Raw genomic sequence first — 14,922 nt, forward strand, 5'->3', positions numbered from 1 at the left:
AAACAAAAACAACACAATAAAACTCTAACACACTTCATTCAACTCTTATTCTAAACAAGAACAACATCAAATCAACCTTTACACTTTCTAAACTTCAATTCAAGTAACCCTGCTCCTACAACCTGAGTTTCCTCCAGTACTAAAGCTCAGCTTTTCCCAATCCTATCACTGCAGTTCAACTCAACAGTCAAACACCACCAGTTCTCCTTCTCAACAACCACCACCACCTGCAATATCATTTCAATATCCTCCACATCTTGAATTCAACACAAGTTCAGTTTCCTCACCTTCTACGATTTCACCTACAACTTAATAACATCACAAGTACTTACGTTCCTGCAATTAAAGTCTAATTGCCACACCCTTAGTATCACCACCTTCTTAACTTCATTCTTTGTAACATCTCAACTCCAGTGTCTCTGCATCAACTCATCAGTTCTCCACCTTAACATAACACCACCCTCAAGAGTTCAACCATAACACCACCATAAGCTAACACAAATATCACAGTTCACAAGTCCATCTGTACACTTATATCTTAATTGAAATCATATCCATTGTAACTCATTTCATTCCCTTCAATCACTTCTCTTGAACCCAACATCTCTGCCAGCTCTTCATTGTCTCCACTAACATCTCAATTAACAGCAACCGCAACTCCCATCATCATTATCTTATTAGTTTTATTCTATGTATTTCATCAATCCCTCCTTGTATACATTCTTCCATTGCTTCCATCAATTCTTCCTCAATTCAGCTTATTCTCATTAAATTCACCATCAATCCATAACTCCAACCTAGTACAGTACCAACAGACTTCACTTGCAATACCAACTGTATCTCAATTCAACATCACTCGTTCAGTACCAACACAAATACCAGAACCTCACTATCTAATTTTTCTTCATCCCCGGTAATTCACTTACAACTTTAACTTCCAAACTTCACAGACCTCAAAACAACCTTCACCATCTTCTTGTCACAAACCCATAATTCTAAACCTTTATCAACAAACCCAATTCACCAATCCACATCTCTACCAATACCAAATTGTTGAATCCTAAATAACAACTCAAACCCCGACTTCTATTTCTTCTCAGCGAAAACTCTAAATTAACATCCCATCCTCAATCACCCTAAACCAAATCATCTTCTTCATCTTCAAAGTCCGACTCAACCAACCTAATTTACAAGAACCCTAATCACTGGTTTAATTTAGGGAAGAACAGAAACCCTAGTTTCTATAAAATCAAACTTAAACTTCATACAACAAATCTATACTTTAATTAGCAACAAACCCACTCTATAATTAATCAAAACAAAACGATTTCATAAAGAAACATCAATCAATTTGAAACCTAAATTACCTGATTTCGTTCATTATCAAAACCATATTCTTCTTCATATATTCACAGAATAATCACCCCTTCTTCATCTATCAAACTAGATACTTGATTCCCCTAAGTTTCTTTTTGATTTGACGGCTTCAGAAATGTTTCTCAGAATTGCCAGAGAGAAAACGAAGAAGAATAGAATAGCAGAAGAGGAAATAAAGAGAAGAAGAAAAATAAGAAGAATAAGAGAAAAATGATTTCTATTTGACACGTTTGGTGATGATAAGGCCAACGAAAATTACTAAGGCACCCACGTTTTGGATAAGGGCAGCTAGGTCGGTCTAAGGAAAAATTGATATTTTTCCCTTTCAACTATTTTGATGATATCCTCGTCGTCCGGTATCCGATTTACACGTTCGAGTAATCTATTTCGTGTAACTTTTCAAGATCTATCTAGTGATACTAGTTTCGAATCTAAATCGCTGTTAGATTAATTTCTATTAATTAACGTTTGTCTCTAATTAATCGAGTCATTAGCGGCTTAGTCGTCTCTTGACTAGTCTAATAGCGTTGATGAGCTTGAGGGTCCTTACAGAAAATAAGAATTCTTAATCATTGTTAACAGTGTCATAATATTATTTCACAACATCAAAATTCAATTGTATCAAAACCTCGACAACAATACTATGGTGATATGTATCGCTCCCCCTTAGTCAATACTCCATCTCACATGGAAACCACTCCCCTTACATAATGATCCGAAAACCATATGTATTTGTAGTGTGAACTACACATTAATTCTCCCCTTTTTTGTCAATAAAATTGGCAAAGGTATGAAAGCTAGTGGGATCCTAATGAAATTTCCATAGAGACATTTCATAACCAAAAACAAGTACATATCAACTTTTTAGATGCAATCATATAGCCGAAGCTAAATGCTTTCATCAAGGAGTTTATAAAGATACAAGATAACTCCTATAATATTCCACAGCCGCACTCCCCACAAAGATTTGGAAATTAAGCACAAGTTCAATTAAGAACTCTCCCCCATAAAATGTCACTCTCGAAAGAAGAACAAGAGCGACCTTACTTTCACAAGAAAAGAAGTATTTCTTTGGACATGAAAATCACATACGAATATGAATTTGAATCCGTAAATACTCAATTAAATTAACCACAAGAAAACCCATGACTAATTTAATCGGAAATTCTCAACATAAGAGAATTTACGGAGCAACACAGTATATTCATAAGAAATATGGATCAAGGAAGATCAATACTTCGGAATAGACAAGGATTCGTCCAATTTTCATCACTATTTGCACAATGACATACAATAGACAAAATCCTTGTAAACAAAAGTTTTATCCTTTCTTCCATCAAAAAATGACATAAAAGGCTTTTAACTTTTGTAATGTCAAAAGTGCATTCATTCTTTTATCAATACATGCATATCGACATACGAAAGACTTAAGTTTTGACAAAGTATGGGACAATGATAGTTCACGAACGCAAACATACATATCCCATAACATATTGCAATATATAAAACCATAAAGATTAATACTGCAAAAATTATCTTCCAAACAATTTTAGAATTTAAACAATTAAACCTAAAAAAATGAAGATGAAAACATTGGACATAGTTATGTGTAATCACAATAATGGCTATTCCAAAATCTAGTTATTCTTCTGTAGTTGCAGGAAATCCTACAATACACCCATCGTATGATTTTATCGTTGATCATCCTATTTTTAGGTTTACACTCTTAATTTTATTGATTAATTTCTGAATATTCTTACAAGGAAAATAAAGAAATCAAGAATGATCTCTACTCTCAACTTTCTCTCTCCTATTTACTTATCTCTCACTCAAAAAAAGATCTCTCTCTCCTTTACAACTCGAATGACTATTTATAAGAAAATACATAGTGGATGACAGCTAATCTGTCCTTTATTTTCGGATATGGTTTGCGATATTCTCGCAACCTTATAAATGTTAACTTCGCAAGGTCTCTAATTTTCGCAAGACTATCACATCTTTCCCATGATATTTGCTGACGTTGTTTTCTGAAACTGTTCTGCGACGCTATTGTGCAATTCCATTGATGATTTCGCTGAGATACAATTGTTGCGAGAATTTGATCCTACATCTTGCCTCTTCTCAAATCTTCTCTGCAAAGTAGAGAATGATTTGAGAAATGTCGCAACTCCTTATCTTTTCATATTCCATATTTATCACACGTACTCTCTCTCTTCCACTTATTTCTTGACACGTCTTCTGTAACCGCTACTTTTCAACCGCTCACGTCTCTTCGTCTTAATGGTGTTTATTTCTTCGAGAAGTAAATTTTCTTTATATACTCTTCTCCCTCCATCTTTCCATTTTTCTTTTTACTTTCTCTTCTATTTTTATTCTCTCATCTCTGCAACTTTGTCATTCTTCTGCAAATTCTGCTGCTGTAATTTTTTCTTCCTTCAATTCTTTTACTTTCCATACATTCCCATACCCTTTATTCAATCATGGCTCCAAGTGGTCATAGATATGAGAATAATCTTCAAGATGTCCAAAAAGATCTTGCTAATAAAGGTCTTACACTCTCCCTCATTCCTGATGTGAATGCCAAATCAATTCTTTCTGTCAAGCTTTTCTCCAATCAAAATTGTGATGATCAATCAATCATAATTTCGCTAGGTCAAATTCTCATAGGTCTCCCTCTTCCTCTTTATAACCCAGACATCCCTTTATTTTATGAAATTCTCGCTCATCCGGGATTTTCGCGAGCCATTTTCCAACTAAGTGGGGATTGTATCCATCTAATGCTAGAGTTCGCTAATCGTGGTGCTGGTAGAGGATCTCTTTACTCCAGTGAACTTAGGGATCCAAAATTCGCAAACCTAGAAATAGTTGCTGAGAAGTATATAGTGGAGAATTTCTTTGAAAATTACGAACTTATCTCCATGAAGAAAGAGAATACTCGCTGGGGTATTCGATTAAGAAGAAAAGATAACATTGATCAATCTAAAATTCTTATGCAAGATATTGACTGGCATTCTGGTAAAAACGCAACTCCTCGCCAATCCAAAGATGACAAATGGTGCGTGTTTCCTTTAATGCTAAAGGGTCCTTACATTGCTGGATCAAACGTTCTTCCTGTGAATCTCTCAGCATATCAACCTTGGGTTTTCTCCTGGACCGAAAAGGAGAAGGAGGTATACTTATCCCCTTTAACTCATTTTATACTTCTTTATTGATTTTTACTATTATGTTCGCTAACTCTTGCGATATTCCGCAGATCCAAAAACTAAAAGATAGTTATAACAGGACTGGGAAATCTAGTACTATGTTGGCTCTTCGCTCATATACAGATGAGGTAAGAAATTTTCTCTTATGACTTTAAATAGTACTGTCATTCCCATGCTCCCATTTCTTACTTCTATCTGTATGCGAAGATTATTGCTGAAGTAGAAGAATTTGCTGATGCTGCGAAGATCGGCGATAAAAGTAAAGGTGCTCTTCGCAGAGAAAAATCAACTGGTCCTCCTCCAAAGAAAAGAAAAGTGCGTTCTTCTTCTCCTTCAAATGTTCTTCCTAACGAGAATTCTGAAAGTGACAAGGATGATGAGGATAATGATGATCTCGCTGAGACTGAAAATTCTCCTCCCGAATCTTCTATGGCTAAGCTTTCTGGCCTCTTTTCTGATTCTCTACAAGGAATGGGAGATAGACAGTTCGCAAATACCTGCAAAGCTCTTGCTACCCTCTGTGATGTCCCTTTACTAGATGGTGATAGCTCTCTTCGCGGAGTTTCTAGATCAGTGACTCCCGACTTCCTGCATTCTCTCAATAGTTTGGTATACTTTCTTTTTACTTATTCATTGTTATAACTCAAAATCTCTTTCTATATTAATTTTTTTTTATTTATTTTCGCAGGTTGGAAAAGCTTCTTTTGCGGTTGCCTCAGATCTAGAGAGAAGACGCGAAATTCTTGAAAATAAGAATCTTCAATTTCGCAAAAGGAATGAAGAATTGGAAGTTGAAGTTAAAGGTCTTCGCGAGAAGAATCGAGAATTAGAAATTGATTCTTCCTCTTATAAGAACAAAATTTCTAGTCTTCAACAAGCTAATAATCATTTTTACGGTATATTACTTTTCTCTTTTCTCTTTATTCATTCATCTTGTTGTTTTATCTTATTTAAATGATCTTTTTTGCAGACATTTATGGTCTTTCTGATGAAGCTACCCTTCTTCGTTCATTTCCTAATGCCTTGGATAATGATACCCTTCTTGAACATCTTAACAATTCCTTAAATAGCTTTTCTAATGATAGAATTTCATCTGTTTCTCTAAATGAACTTAGATCACAATTTCGCCTCTTAGAAATTGATCATAGATCCAGTTTAGGCTTAGCTAACAGATTTAAACGTCTCCTTATTGATTCCAAAGAGAAAACCAATGAGTTGAGAACCAAGATTAGCGGTCTCATAGATGATAAAGATCGTATCTCTGATCAAGGTGCCAAGGCTCTGGCGAAATTCCAAGAGGCTCTCCTTGAAGTTCAACTTGAGCGAGATGAAGCTAACCGCAAGAATATTGAACTCTACGAAAGGGAAAATCAAATTCGTTCTCGTCTTCTCATAAGTAGTGAGGAAGAATTTGTCTGGGCTGCGAAAATTTTAGATGATGCTAGAAAAAATTTAGGCGTAAATGTTAGTCTCCAAGTTGAACATACAGCCTTGATTAGAGACATGATTTCTGACAGAGAAGGTTGCTAATTGCTCTTCTTTACTAATCTTTTGCTTCTTATAGATTTTCATCAAGTTAATAATTGGTTGTCTTTTGTTCGCAGATTCTGAAAATAGATATCGTGAAAAGATTGAAGAACTTGAAGCTGAAAGGGAGGAACTCGCAAGAATCTTTCTTCTCGCAACGACAAGTATTCTAGATTGAAGAATCAAATCAAAATCACCATTGAAAATTTTAAGAATGATGCTACGCATTTTCGCAATCAAACCATCCAGATGGTTTGTGATGATCATAATATCCCACATTCTGATTACCCTTGTCTTTTAGAGGAAATCCCACAGAATACTCCCAATTTGATTATCTCTGATAGTGACGCTGACGATGAAGAATCTGATAGTGATGGAAGTTCTGATGGTGATGAGGATTCTGACGCAGATGAAGAAGGAAATAAGTCTGATGAAGATAATGAAGGATTAACCAAGAAATAGTCTTTATTTCTTCTTTGATTCTTTGTAGCACTTGTATATTTATTTCTTATTTCTGTATATTTGTGTTTCTTTCATTTTGGCCTGCGTAAATTAAAACAATTCTTCTTTGCAATATAGTTAATCAATATAATCATTAATTCTTGAATTTTTGAGTAAATCTCTTATATGGAGACAAATAGCATTTTCTAATTTCATACATTCCCATACTTGCCTCTGTTATTTGAATCCAAATGAGAGATTTCATAAACTTTTTCTTATTATACAATTTCGCAAGCTCTTGCGAAGTGAATTTTGTTTCTTTTCAAAATCTCATTCCTGTGTGGTCTTATTTTGCCTTCCTAATTAAAGGTCTTATTGTGCCACCTCTTGTCATTACGACAAAATCACATGACGTCCTTGCACTTTTATGCAATAACCCATTGATCTCGCCTTAACTTTTTCTTCTGTATTATGGCCTCTTCAGGAATATTGAGACAATATGACATGCCTAAATATTCTTGCGAAAATAAAGCCCCATGACATTGCCGTCTTGCGATGAAATCGCAGGACGTCTTCGCACTTTCATGCGAAAACCCATTGATCTCATCTTATCTTTTTCTTTTGTATTATTGCCTCTTCAGGAATGTTGCACAAATATGACAAGCCTTAATTATCCTTGCGAATAATAAGCCTCATGACATTTGCGTCTTAAGACACTTATCAGCTCCCTAATGGAGGGTGCCGCCCTTATCTTCCCCCTGGTTGCCCCTTCAAGGAGGCGTACTTCTACCATACAAGGTTAGCTCCTCCCATCCAGTCTTAACAACAACCAGTTGTTTTCGTAGCCTCTTATCCCTTTTACCTATAGGGATTATGGTTACGAGACTGCACCCTAAGTGGGGTTTTCTTCGGGTCGAGTGCAGTATAAGCCAAGACTTGTCAAGAATGGCAAGGACGCTTCAAACGCTCTCGGAACTCTTGACTCAACCGTGTACCTCGGCGCTTTGATCAGATCCGCACTCCTTGGGAGAGTTCTTATTACCTTAGTCGCCCAACCTAAGTCATATGCTTAAGTTGAGAATCCAAGGTGCCTCCCCGGATGGGCTTTATTGACCCCAAATCTCCATGACTCAGGTTCCGGTGGCGGTGTAGCCTTTCCCTGAGTCATGTAACAGGTACCCCCTAATATGACGTACTTTAGGTCTTACATTTTCCTCTTGCGACATTTTATTCGCGAACTAGGGTGTACGCCATAAAGGTTCGCCTCTTTATCTTTTGTCATTCTTTTTTGATTATTTTCTGTAAAATTCATTATCTCTGCGAGAGTCTCGCAATTCATAAATTGTATCTGAATTTCGCAATCTAAATTTTGTTATTCAATCAAATGTATTTTTGAGAATTTTACTTATTGCGAGATTATCGCAACAACTTAATCATTCATACATTTCTTGCTTTTATTACTTTTGCCCTCCTCTGCTTCTTTATGATTTTCTGCTACTGCTTCCTTGGTAATGGTATGTTCATCCTTTTTACCCTGAGATAGCATTGATTTTGTAACATCTCTTCTCCTTTCTTTTCGATTGTATCCACCATCAACTTCTCACTTCTTTGTACATCCTTGACTTTATGTCGCCATTTTTCCTTCTTATTTGCTCTTCCTTCGCAAGATTCTATCTCAGTTTCGTAACATTTCTTTCCTTCAATCCAATCTCCCTTTATGATTCCTACACCATTGGGGTGAGGGAATTTGATGTATTGATGGAAAGTTGAAGCTACACCCAAAATCCCATGTAGCCAAGGTCGAATAATTAATGCATTGTAGGGTGATTCTACATCAACAACACAGAATGAGATTTCTGAAGATATTCCCTTCAACGAAATTTGCATAGTAACCTCCCCTTTAGGCTTGTTTGCAGTACCATTAAAACCATATATCTTATATGTTGATGGTATAAGATCATCATCTCTTCCACCCATGGTTTTATAAGTATGATAAAATAAGATGTTCACAGAGCTTCCAGTATCGACTAGGATTCTATTGATTGCCCATGAATCTTCATTTTCATCATCCTCATGTTCTTTTGGTTTTGGATTAATCTCTAATTTTATTACCAATGGATTGTCATGCATCTCTTCTCCTTCGGGAACTTCTTCTGCGGTAAAGGAAATTATTTGTTTCTGCCATTCCTCTAGTTGCGAAATTTTCGCAATATTCATAATTTCTTTTCCATTATTATCTATTGCGAACACTCGACTTAAAACATTATCATGAAAGTCTTCAATTGTCTTATATGAATGTACGATAGAGTGACAAAATAGATTTTTTGCTTTTGCACCCACTTCTATGAACAATGTTTCTTTCTTTTTTATTGTATTTACTTTGTGATGTTCTGGTGGTGGTGGTAATGGTTGAGGTTATGGATGCCCTACCAGAAAGTCGTTTAATTTTCCTTGATCTATCATTCTCAAAATAATCCTCTTTATATTTCTGCAATCGTTTGTGGTATGCCCATGAAAATGATGATAAAAACAAAATTCATGACTTCTGTGATTTGGAGGTGGTTCCGTTCCCATGTTCCACGATGTTGGTATATTTTCCATCAAGATTATAGCTTCCCATATCTTCCCCACACTTGCATTTAGAGGTGGCATCTTGATTTCTTCCCATACTACCTTATGACCTCCTTGTCCTCTATTAAAGTTTGGTCTTTGACCTCCATAAGTTTCTTGTGGTTGATCGAGTCTTTGAATCTTGTTATTTCCTCCACGACTGTAGAAATTTCTTTCTCTTTCATACTCTTCTTGATCTCGACTTCCCATAGCTTCCAACTTCTGCTGATTGTTACCTGTCACCTTTTCTTGTTGTACTTGCGAAGTATTCGCCACTGTATTTATTAACTTGGGTAATAAGCTTGCATTCGCTGCTGGTGAGCTGGTATTCGCAACTGGATATGATTCAATTTCATTTTGTCTTTCCTCCAAAACAGTGTATTCTTCTTGAAGTTCTCGCAATTCAGTCATTGTAATTGTATTCTTGACTCTGAAAATTTGGACATACAACAGGTTTGTTGCAAACATAGCATTGATAAATGATAATATGAGATATCTCATCTACACGGCCAGCCATTTCGCTACACATGGTTCTCCATCTTTTAGTCAAGTGTTTCAAACTTTCACCAATCCTTTGTTTTAATCCAAACACATCTTCTATACCAGGTCGTGAGGAATTATTACTTATATATGCTCCCAAGAATGTGGTCTGCAAATGATTGAAGGAGGTTATTGTGTTCTTTGGTATACCTTCAAACCATTTTAACGCCTCTCGTGTTAAGCTGGATGCGAAATATTTGCACAATACCGCATCATGATTTTCCCATTGTAACATGCACCTCACATAAGCTTTAATGTGTTGAATTGCACAAGTTTTTCCATCGAAAATGCTGGTTAATGCGGGCAAATTGCATTTCGGTGGTATTCCTCCTAATTGTACTTCTCTGGTAAATGGAGTTTTCGCAGCTTCTTCTATTGCTTCATCCAATTGTCTTCTACCTACTTCTCCTCTGTTATTCAACATTCCTCTCATTTCTTCTAATTCTTTCAAGATTTGTTGATTTACTCCTGAATCTTGACCCATTGGTCTCTTTAATTTTGCTTCTCTTCTTCTGCGTGCACGTTTATCTTCTCTTGCGAAATTTTGTATCTCTTCTTCATTATCCTCATCTCGTATTCTTCTGTGATTCTCTTCCTCATCCCTATCTTGAATTCGCAAGTGACGATGTCGTTCATTTTCCCCTCCATAATTTTGTTCATTTCGTATCAACTCAATTCGCTGTCTTTCAGCCATTCTCTTCACTCTATCATACTCCTCATCGAGATTATCATTATTCCAGTTTTGTATACGCCTTCTTTCTCGGTTGTCATGATTGTTCTGGCGAATTGTGTCCTGAAGCTCTTTCTCTTCCATTTTCGCTCTCAACTTTTCACGTTCGCAGATTAAACGTGCTTGTTCAACATTATGTCTTTCAATTTCTTCTTCAATTGTCTGTTGATTTATTTGATTTTCTCTCACATGTAAAATTCTTCTTCCCTCCTCTTGATTTCCTTCGCCATCTTGGTTACTTTGCCTCTGAATTTGCCCGTTCTCTTGATTTCCTCTAATTCGCCTATCATCAAAAGTTTCATTTTGTGGGTTGTAACGATCATCAATTCTTTCTTTATTTTCGCGATATTCTTCATTAGGATTTGACATTTCTTCCTGAATATTGTTTCCAAGATTGATTGTAGGTGAATTTTGCCTCATTTCTCTTCTAGTTGATCTGGAATATGATTTTGTAATACTTCTCGATCTTCTATTCTGCAATCTTATATTCTCCATTCTTAATTCGTGATTTTTTTTTGTTAAATTTGCACGCTCTTCCGCCTCAACTCTTCTTTCCTCATGTATTCTTCGTCTAAATGTTTCTAACGCTCCAATTTCTTCATCTCCATAAATTATTCCTTCATCTGCTTCTTGATTTCTCTCTTCTGGTCTGTAATTTCTATTTTGTTGCTCTTCTTCTATTTCTTCTGCTGAATTTGATCGCCAAGTGTGTACGTTCACTATGTCATAATCTGTATTTCTCTCTTGAACTAGTGTTTGTTGAATTGGTGATTGAATTATATTTTCTCTATTATTTCTCCTTCTAGTAGATTCTCCCACTTTACTTCTTTCTCTTCCAGCCATTATTTTGCTTCTTCTAATAGTAGTTGGTTGTTCGGATGTATTTCTTCTTCTAGCCATTTCTTCAATGCTAACAGTGTTTCAAGAAATTATGAAAAACTCTTAATCAACTACTTTAAATTTTCACAAATCTCAATGTTAATCTTCGATTTTTTCTAGAATAGTCTTCAATCTTCAATCGTCCCTGTTTCTAGCGCCATTATGTAGTTGCAGGAAATCCTACAATACACCCCTCGTATGATTTTATCGTTGATCAGCCTATTTTTAGGTTTACACTCTTAATTTTATTGATTAATTTCTGAATATTCTTACAAGGAAAATAAAGAAATCAAGAATGATCTCTACTCTCAACTTTCTCTCTCCTATTTACTTATCTCTCACTCAAAAAAAAGATCTTTCTCTCCTTTACAACTCGAATGACTATTTATAAGAAAATACATAGTGGATGACCGCTAATCTGTCCTTTATTTTCGGATATGGTTTGCGATAGTCTCGCAACTTTATAAATGTTAACTTAGCAAGGTCTCTAATTTTCGCTAGACTATCACATCTTTCCCATGATATTTGCTGACGTTGTTTTCTGAAACTGTTCTGCGACGCTATTGTGCAATTCCATTGATGATTTCGCTGAGACACAATTGTTGCGAGAATCTGATCCTACATCTTCCTAAAACACAAGAAATAAAATTCTCATAAGAAGATTTACTAGACAAAATAAAATCAACAAGCTAAAAAACAAAGACAGACTCTTAAACCATCAAAACCGAACACGGACTGATCAAATAGACGCTTCGGAAATTTCACGATCCTTGAGATCTTTGAGCTTGTGATTGACATCATCTACTGCTTCTTCAGAGAAGATATCCTCATTGAGAAGATCTTTAACATGTGTCTTTATGAGACCAAGGTCAGAAGTAACCTTTTCCAATTCAGTTCTTAACACATCAAGACTCTTTAAAGTATCAACGAGCTGCAATTTTACTTCCTCGAAATATTTAAGATAAATCATGAACCACTTCAGCAGAGACCATATTCTCATTCTCAACATCCTGATGTGTATTGGCATAGTAACATGAGGCATTAGGATGATCATCTTCTACAAGGGTTCTTTTCTTCCTTCCCTTGGACTCAAAACCAATACTTTTGTCAAGAAACCCTTTTGCAAAACCGCTAGAGTTAGAAGAAGACATTCTTGACAAACTACAAAAAATCCCAGAGTATGCGTACGAGACTCAAGGGTTTTGGTATTTAAATGGTTTCTTAGGGAAGGTAACTTTTAGGGTTTCTAAAAATTGATTTGTGACAGTAACACGGGTACTCGTACGAACACAATCTTGACCCAACAACAAAGGTACGCAAACGATCGTGTTTTTACGACAAGACAAAATTTCTGCTATGTGAGAAATATCACAAGATTTTTGGCTCAATAAATTTTTATATCTCCATAGATAAATAATTTAGAGCACAAGAGTAGCAGGCAACAAAGTTGCAAAGAAAAACTTCTTTGAAAACGAAAAGGCAAAACGAAGAACCTCTTTAGACAAAACAAATACTTAGGCAAAGTTGTCTGTAGACAATAGTTTAGCTATAGACGATCAGAAAATATCTCAACTAAACAGAAAACAATTTTGACAGAAATATACCTGAATATTAATACAACTTACCCAACAGGATTTTTATGAGTAAGTTCTCAACCCTTGCGATTAATTAGCACAAGAATGAACTCTTAGCTCATTAAATGAACGAAGTTCATGGTTGAGTTTCTTTTTCCTTTCAAATCTTTGAAAGAATCTCTTTTGACGTGAAAAATTGTCATAAAACTTGTTTTCATCAAAATACGAGAGATAGTTTGAGTTCTTACAAGAAGAATTTTGACTTGAGGAGGTTGACAACCTGTTGACAATTTCTTTATAACCTTCAATTATCTCCTTCAGGTTATTTCTCATATCATCATTTTTGCTCCTTTCTCCTGGAACTTTGTTCACATCAAAGATAACGTTATCTCCTCTTTTAACAGAAGAAAGGACTTGATCTTTCCTTGGACGATTTTTGTTAAGACGTCTTTTCTACTTCTGAGTATTCGAGTAACTCATTGAACTGACTTTCCTGGTAGCATACACAAGGTAAGTACGAAAACCACTTGGTTTAGACATACGAATGTCAGTTACACCTTTGAGAATTAAGTCTAAGGTGTGTTGAAGTCGAACAATGGAATTGTTATTCAACCTAGAGTTTCTCTTTAGCTTAACATGCCCTTTTGAATCACAAAAGAGACATACATTATGATCACCAGAGTGATTAAATAGTGCAGTCTTAACAACCTCGTTTGGAGATTTCTTCCCTCCATGTGATGTGGAACAACCTTGATTAAAGGAGGTGACTAACACATCTTTTCCAATAGGAAGGGATTCAGGTTTTACTTCTAGCACTAGAACTCCTTCAGTTGTGGTAGAAGTACATGGTATATTAGACTGATTAGAGAATCCTTGAATTGAGAGTTTTCTCAAGCGATGTTCAATTTCCAAAGCATCCTTTTTGAGGCTTGCCTCGAGTAACATACATGAAGAATGGTCTTCAGTATTTTCTTTGGATTTACAGTCTCTTATTAAACCAGGAAGAACATTGACATGTTTTTTCAACCGATTAAATCTATCATCTTGGATTCTAACAAGATTTAGAATCAGTTCACTCTCTTTAGTTGGTTCCCTTTCATTAATAGAGATAGACTCGTCTGAAGGGTAATCGGAATAACACACGTCAATGTCTGTCTGTCTCGTTCGGACACTAGGTTCACCTATATTTGAGATTGACGAATCTTTCCCTTTAATAGATACAGTCGAGACAGAACTTTTATTTCTGGTGATGCGTTTATCAGAGATAGTACTCTTGTCCATAGAGTCAGATCGCTACAAACACAGACTTGTAAGGTCTTTAAACGTGTTTGCCTGCTCTGATACCAATTGAAAAAGCGGGGGTCTAACAACCACACCCAATATTTCGCTTAGAAATTTGTATGGACTAACTCCAATATACTTTTAAGAGAATCAACTAGTCAGTCAGACTCAATCTTAATAAAAGTATATGAAAGAGTTATATCTCACTTTCTCGATTCAATACTTACTCAAGCAAATAGAAATCTGTGAGTCTAATTGAATACAAGAGAAATCACTTGAACGGTACCAAAGGTTGGATTTCCCAGTTGATCGATTCAACACACAACCTGTGATATTTCAATTATATAAAAAAATATAATGCGGAAAAGAAATAACACAAACACCAGAAGTTTTGTTAACGAGGAAACCACAAATACAGGAAAATCCCGGGACCTAGTACAGATTGAACACACACTATATTAAGACGCTGCAGACACTAGCCTACTACAAACTAACTTCGGTCTGGAATGTAGTTGAACCCCAATCAATCTCACACTGATCCAAGGTACAGTTGCGCTCCTCATGTCTCTGATCCCAGCAGGATACTACGCACTTAATTCCCTTAGTTGATCTCACCCACAACTAAGATTGCTACGACCCAAAGTCGAAGACTTTAATAAAAAAATCTGTATCACACAGAAAAGTCTACGGTAATAGATAAATCTGTCTGAAAAGGCGGGGGTCTAACAACACCACCCAATATTTCGATTAGCAATCTATA

This window comes from Papaver somniferum, chromosome 10 (assembly GCF_003573695.1).
Source record: "Papaver somniferum cultivar HN1 chromosome 10, ASM357369v1, whole genome shotgun sequence".
NCBI classification, from domain to species: domain Eukaryota; kingdom Viridiplantae; phylum Streptophyta; class Magnoliopsida; order Ranunculales; family Papaveraceae; genus Papaver; species Papaver somniferum.